The sequence below is a fragment of the Cynocephalus volans genome, chromosome 12 (assembly GCF_027409185.1).
Source record: "Cynocephalus volans isolate mCynVol1 chromosome 12, mCynVol1.pri, whole genome shotgun sequence".
Lineage (NCBI taxonomy): Eukaryota > Metazoa > Chordata > Mammalia > Dermoptera > Cynocephalidae > Cynocephalus > Cynocephalus volans.
Genome location: NC_084471.1, coordinates 100,831,842 through 100,844,353, shown reverse-complemented (window position 1 = coordinate 100,844,353; position 12,512 = coordinate 100,831,842). Strand labels below are relative to the sequence as shown.

The 12,512-nt window shown below is 33.9% G+C and overlaps 1 pseudogene; it reads right to left on the bottom strand.

Moving 5' to 3' along the window:
* Nucleotides 1-7,861: 7,861 nt before the first annotated feature.
* LOC134361345 (putative taste receptor type 2 member 33) lies at nt 7,862-8,781 on the bottom strand (annotated as a pseudogene).
* Between the last annotated feature and the right edge of the window lie 3,731 nt (nt 8,782-12,512).

Sequence of the window (12,512 nt, the reverse complement as noted above, 5' to 3'; positions counted from 1 at the left end):
CAGCATACTGTTTTTTATGTTTAACACTAAAAAATTCTCAACAAAGCAAAAAAAAAAAAAAAACAGGAAACCAAAACAAAGGAAAATAAAGTTGCCAACAGTATTTATAAAACTACACTTTTAACTCTTCATTTTAGGTGAAGAAAAATAAGGTTGGAAAAGCTGTTTATCTTGAGCAAAAAAAATATGCTGAGGCTACTAGCAAGGCAGATGTTAGTATGATTACTAGACTCGTTAGTATGGCACTGCCCAGGCAATATGAACAATAATTCTAACATCTACACTATTTAAAGCTGGAGTGAAAACAGTTGAATATCAATGTAGTAATATTATTCGGAAAAATCCAATTCTGGAGACCACCACAGAGGTGAGAATTCAGTCAGCTGAGGATCTTTTGTCTCTTGACCATGTCTCAATGAGTTCGCCAGTGCCATGAAGCGACTGACAAAATTCTTAAAAACAAATTCTGCCATTACTGCAGTGGGATCGATGCTTGGTAGCAAACCTATCATTCCCAGGGGGAAAAAACCAAGTCTAATATCACTGGTTATGATTCCTTAATATCCTGATCTAAAGTCTTACCAGCATCTGGTTTCTTTCATTTTTTTTTCTGTTTGTTTGTTTGTTTGTTTGTTTGTTTGTTTGTTTGTTTGTTTGTTGCCGAGTGTCTACACCTGATTTCTGAACGTACATTACTGTTCTTATTTTCTTTTAAATTCTATGACCTAAGTCAACCAGGAAACTGCCAAGGTATACTAATGAATGAATTTGATGTGGTCATTATAGAAAACATAGTTATTCCCAAAACAGTTCAAGATGACTTCTATTCATAAACTTTATTTATGTCCTTGCATAGGCTGGACTCTTTCGTACCTGATGTTGAAGTAAAAGCTGAATTTTCAAATAAAGACACATTGTCTTTCACTGATTTTGTAGTTTTTGCCCTGTCTAATCTGTACATAATTTGTGTTCCTCAAGTTTAGATGCCAACTAGTAAAATTTTAAAACCTAATACATAAAACATGCAGGAAATGTCTAAATTTTTAAATGGACCTTAGTCATCTGGTGACGGCCTTAACAGTTCATTGCCACTGAAGATTTATTTTAACGTTAGATCCATGTAGAAAGACTTAAAAAAAACGTTACTATAGGTTTTCAAAGTTTCCCTGTCTAAAGTTTCCCACTTTCCCTAGGAATCCACAGAAAGCCAACACTTCCTAAAATTTGGTGCTGATAACTAGTACTTTTATATAGCTTTATTGTTTACAAGATCATAAACACATGCACAGACACATGCTCCCATCACCACCACCACCACCCATACATTTCGTTTGGTTTCCAGAAAAATTCTAACAATCTATAAGACATGAATTATTGTCCTGAAATTTTCAAAATGAAAAATGAGTTTCACAGAACTCCCATAGCTTTAAATCTCTTTTTTTCAGATTTATGCTTTTTAGCCCATTATTAATAGTTATCAAGGATATCTGTCATGCTTAGATCTCTTACAAAGATTTCTCTAATGAGTCTAATGTTTAACTATTAACTATTTAATTAAAATATTCAGAAATTGTATAGATATTTCTAAAACTCCATTGTGATTTTCATTGAAATTGTATTAGACAGTAATATGGACACAACTGTTATCCTAAGAAGTTAATTCTATCTATTCATGGTATACATCCACATTTATTCAGAATTTTTTTTATGTTGTTCAGTACAATTACATAACATCTCAATAAAATGTGATGTATAAGACACCTCCAGGCAGCTTCTAGTTTCTGTTGCTACTGTGAAAAAGTTCAGTTTTAAATGTCATGTTCTAGTTAATTATTACTGGTGAATAGTTATACATTAATATCACATTTGGAAATTTTACCAAACTTATTCTACTTGATAAAATTATTATTTCTCTCTGGATAACGAATAGGTAAATACGTCATCTGCAAGAAAAATAAATGTTTTGTCATTTTCATTCAAATTCTCATTATATTTTTCTTCATCTTTTTTCATTGCATTGTCATTTTCTCAATCCTGTCATAAGTGTAAAAGATTCTACATTTTATAACATAATAATTTCATAAGCATAGTGTTCCTGGGTTTGCTTAAAATACACCTTTCACTGTGTTGTTACAATTTTCTTCAATATAGACGGGTTCAGTGAAAAATGTGGTCAATAATATTTCAACATCTGTTAATAGAGTCCAATCAGGAGACAGACCCCACAGAAATTTGATCAGGAAAAGCTTAACATAAAGAATTATTAACTATAACAGGGGATTGGAGTAATAAAAGGTTGATCAGAAAGGAGTAAAGATGACTCAACAGAATATAGAAATAGCACATATTAGGAACAGCCATTATCGCTAAGGCTTAGATATGGCACCCAGTGAAGAGCCTACACACACACACACACACACACACACACACACACACACACACACACACCCATCCAGGGCTAAGAGCAAGATCTTGTTGAAGACAACACAACCATGGCTCACCAAGCTGAGCCACAAGAAACTACTGGAAATCCACTGTCTAGAGCTTACCAGAAATCCACCTGCTGGGCACTGAAAAGCTGTTCACCAAGAGATGTCTTGCCAGAGGTGCTCTGCTGTAACATGACTTGAGAGGCAAGCCGGGATAAGCTGCTGACTGTTGGATGCTGAGGACCACCATGCACTTCAGAAGCCTGGCACTAGAAAAGCTGCTCATGCTACCATGCTGAGCACTAAAAAATGTCCAATATCTGATTTTTTTTTTTTTTGGTGTAAATGTATGTATATATACCTTTATTGTTTGTCTTACCATGTATGAGGAATCTTCAAAAATTTCATGGGAAATTGCGTGTTATGAAAAAATTATGCTTTGTTTCCAAATTTTTTTGCACAAAAATAAATTAGTACTAATTCATTATAACAGGTCATCAGAATGTAGTTTGAGGCACTAAGAAGGATAAAACATCAGTCTGAAAAAAAGCCCCTATCAGAGCAACATGAATTCTGCTAAAATTGAAGCAAGAAAAAACATCAAATTGATGGTGGAGCTTGGATGGAAGAATAGTGACATCACTGATGTTTTATGAAAAGTTTATGGGGACAATTCTCCAAAGAAATCAGCAGTTTACAAATGAATAACTCCTTTTAAGAAGGAATGAGACAATGAAGATGAAGCCCGTGAGGAAAAATATTAATCTTGTTTTTACCCTAAATGAAGAAGACTGGTGATTAACAGCAGACACAGTGGCCAATGTCATAGACATCCCAAGTGGTCTGGCTTACACAATTCTGACTGAAAAATCACAGTTGAGCAAACTTTCTGTTTCATAGATGCCAAAACTATTGCACCTAGATCAGCAGCAGACAAGAGCAGAGCTTTCAATGGAAGTTTTTTAAAAGGTGGGATTGAGATACTGAAGCATTTATTCAAAGAATTCTAACAGGCAGTGAAACATGGCTTTCAGGACAATCCTCAAGGCAAAGCATGATCAAAGCCATGGCTACCAAGAGAAGGAAATGGTCCAGTTAAAACAAAAGCAAATCCATCAAGAGCAAGGGTCATGGCAACAGTTTTGGGGGATGCTCAAGTCATTTCGCTTGTTGACTTTCTGGAGGACCCAAGGATAATATCTGCTTATTATGAGAGTGTTATGAGAAAGTTAGCGAAAACGTTAGCAGAAAAATGCCCAGGAAAGCTTCACCAGAGAGTCCTTCTCCAGCTTGACAATGTTCCTGCTCATTCCTGTCATTGAATAAGGGCAATTTTGTGAGAGTTTTGATGAGAATCCATGAGACATCCTCCTTACAGTCTTGATTTGGCTCCTTCTGGCTCCTTTTGGTTCCCTAGTCTTTAAAAATCTTTAAACAGAAATTTTTTTTTCAATTGATAATATAAAAAAGACTTCATTGACATGGATAAATTCTCAGGACCCTCTCAGTTCCTTAGGTATGAACTAAATGGCTGGAATCATCTCTTGAATTTCATGATGGTTATGTTGAGAAATAAAGTTTACATTTCTTATTTTTATCTTTTAATTGTATTTTCCCCCTGACATTCTGAAGTCCCCATGTGCTATTCTTATGTTTCTAGTATTATCTATATTTGCTTTTTGTCTGTTTATTGATTTTTACAACATATTCCCTGGTTTTACACTCATCTATATTTTATTTTAGTTTTCTATGTCATTAATTTTTTCTATTCTTATATACAAATTGTAAAGCTCTTAAGAATGCAAACTTGGGAATCAGATTGCTTGTGCTAACATTTTGTTTTTTTCTATTTTCTTGCTGTGTGACCTTGGGCCAAGTTATTCCTCAGTTTCCTTATGTGCCAAGTGTAGTATGATTGTTTTAAGGATTAAACAAGATAATACATACAGATCACTGAACAGAGTTGTCGTATACAGTAACACTAAGTAAACATAATTCCACTCCTAACTTCCTTCCACTTTTTTAAATGTAATTTTGTCATTCATTTCTACCCTCTTGAGTTAAACATTTGGCGCATTCATCTTTTAGACATATTTTTAATCATGAATTTATAGTTAAGTATTTTCCAGCTTTGGCTGAAATTTTCAAACTTCAACTTAGGTAGTGCTTTTGCTACTGTTCAGTTCTAAATTGGGGACTGATCCCAACATGTTTTGTGCTTTTTTATTTTTACTCATGATTGAATTAAGGTGTAATTTACTTTCCAAACTTATGCAATATCAACATGATTATTATTATTACTATTATTATTCTGTTATATTATTATTAAATTATGGTGATAAGAGAATATATTTTATGTGATAGCCATTCTTTGACATTTATTATGGATTTTTCAGCTTATTAAATGTTCTATGTTTATAAAAGCTAAATATTTCTTTGAAATGATTGTGTATCCTCTGTTGGTGAAGAACTCTACATTTATCTATTATATTAAATGGGTTAATTGTGTTATTCACATCCTTTTCATAACTACTAATTCTACTTGATTTATCCATTTGCGAAACATTTAAATTTTGTATTGTGTATCATTCAGCATTTTGAACATTAGAAAAAATTTGATTTGTTTATTTTGATACTACATTTTTAAAAGCACTTTTGGCCTTAATCATTGTGTTTGGTTTATTGTTTTTTTCTTTTATTAGTTTAAATATCTCTCTTTAAATATTGATACATTTCACCTGAAAAAGTATTTTACTTAATAATAGTATTGTTCCACCAGTTTTTGATTGGTTGATATATCAACTGAGAATTGAGCTTCTGCTATGGATTGAATTGTGTCCCCAAGGACTATACTGGACACAAACTTGGGTACTTCCTCCAGTTCTCTTGACTATTTTCTATTCTCTTTGTCAGCACCTTGCCTGATCCAGATCATTCTTCCATTTTGGGCTTGAATGGAAGACCACACTGTGGACATGGGATCTGACTTTCTAAGGCCAGCAAGGGTCTGGATGATACAAGGCAGAATAGCAGAGATGTTAGTTCTGCTTCAAGTAAACCCCGGCCAATGGGAAAGAGAAGACACAAAGAAGTCAAGAAGAAAAATTCCTCCTTCTCTCCCTCTTCCATGGACTTACGCTCAATATGGATCCCCTTGTAACCCTTCTGGAAAAGTCCTGGGGACCAAGTGCACACATTAGCTGAGCACTCTGCCATGTCTCACCTCACTATGAAGTGGCCACCAGCAAGTCATACATCACATCACACTGTTTCGCCTCTCTTGCCTCAATTTCCACATGTCGTCCCTGTTGCTGAACTTGCCTTCCCAAAAAAATGTTGTCACTTTAATCCCTGACATTGGATCTGGCTTTAAAAGCCCTGGGCTAAGATATTCATTCAGCTGTACAATTACTACTCTCTCACTTTCTGTGAATTTGTAATATGGTGATTTTTTTAAGAAGTTCATTGAGAAAAAAATATTATATAAAAATAACATTCTAGTGAGGCAGTTGTTACTCAATTTTAAAATGAAAGGCCATTTTTGTGTGTGCAATAGCCAGCTAGATGATATCATAATAAAAATAAATCATTCACAATAGAAAAAAAATGTATGCAAATATACCAAAATCTTTTATATGATTTTTAAGAACAACCGTAATAGGTGCCATTTGGTCCTGACATTCCACCTTGTCTCCAGTCCACACACCTGATATATCTGCCTCAAGGCTATATTCTAGTAATATTTTCCCTGGGACTGTGGAAAAGCTAAACTTTTGCTCTGAGAAATGCTTCTACTTGGATAAGCCTATAACCTCAACATGAAAGCAGAACTGGGAAATTCATGCAACCTGCAGATTATGTGATGAGTTTCATTTTCATTGTTTTACCAGCCCTACTGTAGCTCATTTATTTATTCATCCATCCATTCATGTGTTCATTAAAATATCATTTTCTCCAAATATTCTATGTGCTGGATTTTAGGTGCTGGGAATCAGCAGTTGAGCAGACAGATATGTCTGCTTTTAAGGTGCTTCCATCTTAGTGGGGGACATAGATGATAAATAAAAATAAATCAATCAACTGTGGAGACAATTTTTCTCAAGATTTAGATAATAATTTCTTAAGATTTAGATAATTTCATGGCAACAAGAATTAATACAATCATGTAGAATGCAGTTGTTGAACAAGGTTATACATTTCATCCTTATACTAGAACTTCCTATCAGTGAATATGTCAACACACTTTCTCTCATTTCATCATTTACAACAAGAAATAATAAAACAGATCTTTAAGACATTTCTTATAATTAATACTTAGATTTCAAAGATGCCATTCTAATGTTTGCAGGAAGGTTTATTGATTTAGGTTCCACAATTTCTATACTATGTTTATGTTGAGCATTTGTTAAGACAGGGAAGATTTGAGTCCTCTTATCTGAAATCTAAAAGAAATTTTAAGACTGGAACGTGAGGAAATGAATGGAAATTCAGGAACTCACAGGTGGTTTAGAAGAAAACGAAAATATTTGATATCATATCCCAATTTCAGAAAAGGTCTTCCTTAATTCAAAAACTGGAAGAAATTACTTTCTTAAATGAATATGAAAATATAACAGTGTTCAAAACAAATCATGATTAGAGTTTCGTTCTTCATCTTTATGTAAGAAATGATTTTTTTCTAAGCTATTCACTTACTTGTATTAAATCAAATATTCCTCAGTACTATTTATGTTACCTGCTTACAAAATTTACTCTAAATATAATTATCAATATTGAATTTTATTGTGTCCATCTTTTTCTAACAGTAATTAATGTTTGCTTTCTACTAAACCTGAAATTAGAATTTATAATGGAATAAAAACTATCCCAAAGTTATATCCCTATTATTGACTTAGAATTAAATGTCCTTATCATCAAAAAGATTGGAGGCTCAAACAATGAAATCTAAACACACGATGAAATCTAAACACACGATGAAATCTAAACACAATACTCTGTACATGTGTGGTAAAAATTACCAGGGAAAATAGCAATAATTTCCAGAGATAAGCTGTCAGCTCCTATTAATGTAAAAATACAGATCTTAAATTATCCCATTGGAAGATGATAACATAGAATATGTAAGTGAAATACACGTGACTTCATAATTCTGAAAATTTTCTAACCATATTTTGCATAGTTACGTGGTTTGTATGAACATAATGATTACAGATCTGTCCTTGCAGGGTTTCTTATGTTTTGACACACACAGACACACACAAACACACATACATATACTTTTTATAATAAGTATAGGTAAAAGACATTTCTAGGTATGCCTTTGGAAACTACTCAAATACAGACGCTGTGGAAAGCCAGTAGGAAATATAAGATATTGCAGACTCCAACAGTTCATTTTCTGCTGGAAGACACACAATGTCCCTCTCAGTAATCTATGGGGTTGAGGGTTTCTGTCCTTTCAGCCAGCACCTCAGCTGCCACAAAACTCAAAGAAAGGTTGTTTTAGTTTCTTGTTTCCCCAAATCAGGATAAATGAGTGGCCTGAAGGATAAATGATTGCAAAAGTCTCCCACAACATGAAGGCTGGTTCCCTAAGCAGCCTGTCAGAATTCCAAACTGCTATGGTTATAGACAGAAAGTAAATGGCAAATAACAATAGAAAGGAGATCACAGTTTGCAAAGCTTTTACGTGGTCCTGGGTGCTGGGATCTTGGCGTCCTTTGCCATGGAGCTGCATCTTCTTGAGATGTTTACACAGGGAACCGATTAACAGCAGAAAACACATCAGGGACATTGCGAAGGGTGTGGAGTTTGCTAGTGTAAATGAAATCATATTCGAACGGTGTGAAATGTTCCCCCATTGGATCTTCCAAGTCTCATTTCTTTAATATTCTTTTATCCACACACTCTCATCTCTGTTTGCCACGACAAGATGACAAACCAAAGTCCCCGGCTCTATGACCAGAACAACACTCTTAAGTCTTTTCTTTACATAAAGAAAAATAAGGTTGGAGAGACTTGCAGTCTTGAGCAAATAAAGCATGCTGAGGCTAGTAGCAAGCCACACGCTAAAATGGTTGGTTATTATCGAGGCAGCATGAAAAATAATTCTTACTTCTATACTATATAAAGCTGGATTAAGCACAGTTGCATAGCAACTTATTAACATTACCCAGAGCAAACCAATTCTGGAGACTGCCAGAGCAGTAAGAATTCGATCAGCTGAGGATAACTTTTGTCTCTTGACCCAGTCAATGACGTTCACAAGTGCTATGAAGCCATTGGCAAAATTTCCAAGAACAAATTCTACCATTAATACAATCGAAAAAATGATCAATAGTAGAGTTATCATGTCTGAACAAAAAGAGAAAAAGAAAATGCAGGCATAATATCACCAGTCATGATTCCTTTAATATCCTGACCTTAAATTCTCTATGTACCTGATTTCTGAATGTGCAGTAATGCTCTTGTTTCTTTTAATTTCTGGGACCAACATCAAGCAGGAAAGCGCCAGAGTATGCTAATGAATGAGGTCAAGGCTGTCTTTATAAAAAACATAACAAAACATTCCCAAAACAGCTCACATTAACTCCTACTCATATGCTGTTTATCCAGGCCACAGGCTGAATGATTCATAGCTGATATCAAAGTGAAAGTTGCATTCTCATTTGCTAGCATGCAAATCAGGACATATTCTCTTTCATTGTTTTGCAATTTTTTCCTTGTTTAACCTCTCCATAATTTGTATTCAGTAACTTTAGTTGATAGGGAAATTTTAAAACCAAAAACATAGGACATGCAGTGAATCTCTAAATGGTTGAAGTTTGTTCATAACTAGGATTATTGTCACTCTGGATTTTTTTTTTTTAATGCTAGATTTAAGTGGAGAGAAACCAAAAATTTTCTATCAAAAGCATCCAGGGTTCTTTGGGAGCTCCAGGAAGGACAATACTCCTTAAAAACTGGCTTCTGATCACTTATATTAGCACATTAACTTCATTGTTCAAAGCTCATAAACACACACACAGCCCCCTCATGGATGGAAGAAATTATTGTATTAAAATTTCCAAAATGAAAAATGAGTTTCAGAGAGGTCTCCCAGATTTAAACAGCCCTTTTTTCTCTCTCAGGCTTTTCGGCCCATTATTATTTATCAAACATACATTTTATACTTAGACCTTTGAGCAAATTACTTTCTTCAATATATTTAATATTTAAATATTATTTATTTACTTGAAATATTCAGCTATATTGTAAATATTTCTTGGGCACTTAAAAGAACACGTGTTTTCACATTACAGAGTCTAGACCTCTCCATATATAAATATTCAGTTTTATTTTTCTCTAATTCATTTTGACAACTTAATTTTCTAAGACTAATAGATGTTGAAATCAGCCTCTAGTCTTGAATTTTATTACTTTCTAATTTTTATAATATAATTGATGTAGGAAAAGATCTAGGAGTCAGACTTCTAGGATGGAAAGCCTGATTCTTTGCTTTATATAGCAAGGATCTTGGACTCTATTTTGCAATTACTGTCTGCCTCAGTATACATATCAGTAAAATGCAGATAATAATATCCTCTTTAGATAGTCGTTGTGAAGAGTTAGCATGTTATTTATATAAACTGCTCTCAATTTTACCAGTCTAGAACAGAGCAGAAACTGAGGATTGCTAGTTATTCATTAGATCCTAATTTATTTGATGCTTAAAAGTTACCTGTAAGAGGGCTTGCTGATTACCTCAGGTTTTTAGAGCATGATGCCAATAACACCAAGGTCGAGGGTTCAGATCTCCAGACAGGCCAGCCACCAACACCCCCCCCAAAAGTTACCTGTAAGGACTTCAACTTACGAGCAGAACATAGCATGTTGAAGAAGGCAAGATATTTTTGTGCATTGATTAGGATGAGAGGAATAAAAAGCCAAAATCATATTTTAAATTAATCAGAGAGCTGCACAAGCAAGGAGGACAAGCCGAACTGAAATCCAGCCCAAGGAGAGCCTTTTTAGGTGATGAGTTGATTTATATATTTATTGCTGTCAAATCCCAGAAGGCTATTTTTGCAGAAAGTGAAAAACTATTCCTAAAATATATCTGAAAACGCAGAGTGCTCAGAGTGCCAAAAGAAATTCTTTTAAAAAGGAACATATTGGAGGATTACAGCTCCTCAGTTCAAAGCGTATTAAAAAATTTCATTAACCAAAAAGGTGTAGTACTTGGTGATAGGATAAAAAACAGACCAGTGAAACACAAATTGAGAGTCCATTAATTAACACTGATATTCATAGTCAATTAATCTCACAAAATGTACCTAGGCAATTCAATACAAAATGATTATTTTTCTCAAGAAATTATGCTGGGAAAATTGGATATTCATATACATAAAGATGAATGTAGACCCTTATTTCTATAGCACACACAGAAATTAACTCAGAGTTGATCATAGGCATAAATGTAAGAACTAAAACTATAAAACTCTTCAAAGAAAACACAGCAGAAAAGTTTCGTAACTTGGGTTAAGCAGACCTCTTAGATATAACACCAGAAATATGATGCATAAAATTTAAAAATTAATAAATTGAATTGCATCAAACTTCAAATTTGTCCACTAATTTCAAGACTGTAGTGGTAATTAAGTCAATGTCATACTGCTGTCTGCTTATACAAATAGATCAGTGCATACAACAGAGTGTCCAGTGATAGACCCACGCATGTTCATTGTCAACAAAAGGCACCAAAGCCATTCAATTATAAATAAAATTTTCTTCGACAAAAGATTTAAACAGACCCCCCCCAAATAAAATCAGATATACTAAGTTCATAAGGTGCTTAACATCATTTCTCTTAAAGGAAACGCACATTACAACTACAGTGAAATTCCACTCAAGCCCACTAGAAGGCTAAAATTAAAAACACTGACCACACTAGATTTTACCAATCGTATGAAGCAACTGGGACTCTCACACATGTCTGCTATGAGTACAAAATTATACAGCCATTTTGGAGAACTGTTTGACAGTTTCTTACAAAGTTAGCTGTACATATTCTTTACCACCCTGCTATTCCACCCTTATGTTTTTACTGAAGATAAATAATAATGTTTGTCCACAGAAACACTTGCACAAACATGCTTATTCACTACAGTTGAAAACCAGAAACAACTAAAGTGGACATTATCAGGGGGAGGAATTAACAAATTGTGGAATATTCATAGAATGAAATAAAACTCAGCAATAAAAGAAATATACTACTTATGCCCACAACAATATTAATTAGTCTCAAAAAATTGTCGATTGAAAAAGAGCAGGACAAAAAGGGTAAACACACTATGATTCAATTTATAAAAAATCCTAATACAGATGACTAAGACAGAAAGCACATAAGGGTTTGTCTGAAATCTGACTTCAAAAGAGCATAAAATAACCTTGGAGGTGATAGATTTGTTCTATATCTTGATCATAGTTATTTTTTCAAGGGTGTATATCACTGTTAAAACTCATCAAACCATACATTTAAAATGGGTGTCTTTTCAATTGAACAGATATGATGTGGGGGGAGGGGAGAGGAGGAGGGGGAAGAGGAACGGGTAAAGGGTCATGAAAATCAACTACAATGTATATTGAGAAGTTAAAAGAAAAATACAAAATAAAATAAAAATAATAATAAAATGGGTGTCTTTTACCATAGGTTGAACATCCCTAATCTAAAAATCCAAAATTCAAAATGCTCCACAATCCAAAACATTTTGAACACCTGCGTGATCCCACGAGTGGAAAATTCCACACCTGCACCTGACATTGCTTTTTCACTATGTTAATATGCCATTTTTCTTTACTTCTTAAGTTTTTGTTTTGTCTTTTTTTAAAACTTATTGTGGTGAAATATATATAACATAAGAGTTGCCATTTTAAGCGTTTTTAAACATACAATTGCATGGAATTAATTATATTCGCAACGCTGGGCAACCACTACCTCTGTCTATTTCCAAAACTTTTTCGTCATCCTAAACATAAACTCTGTACCCATGAAGCAATAACTTCTCATTATTACTTCTCCCCCATTTGTAGAATCCTTTAATC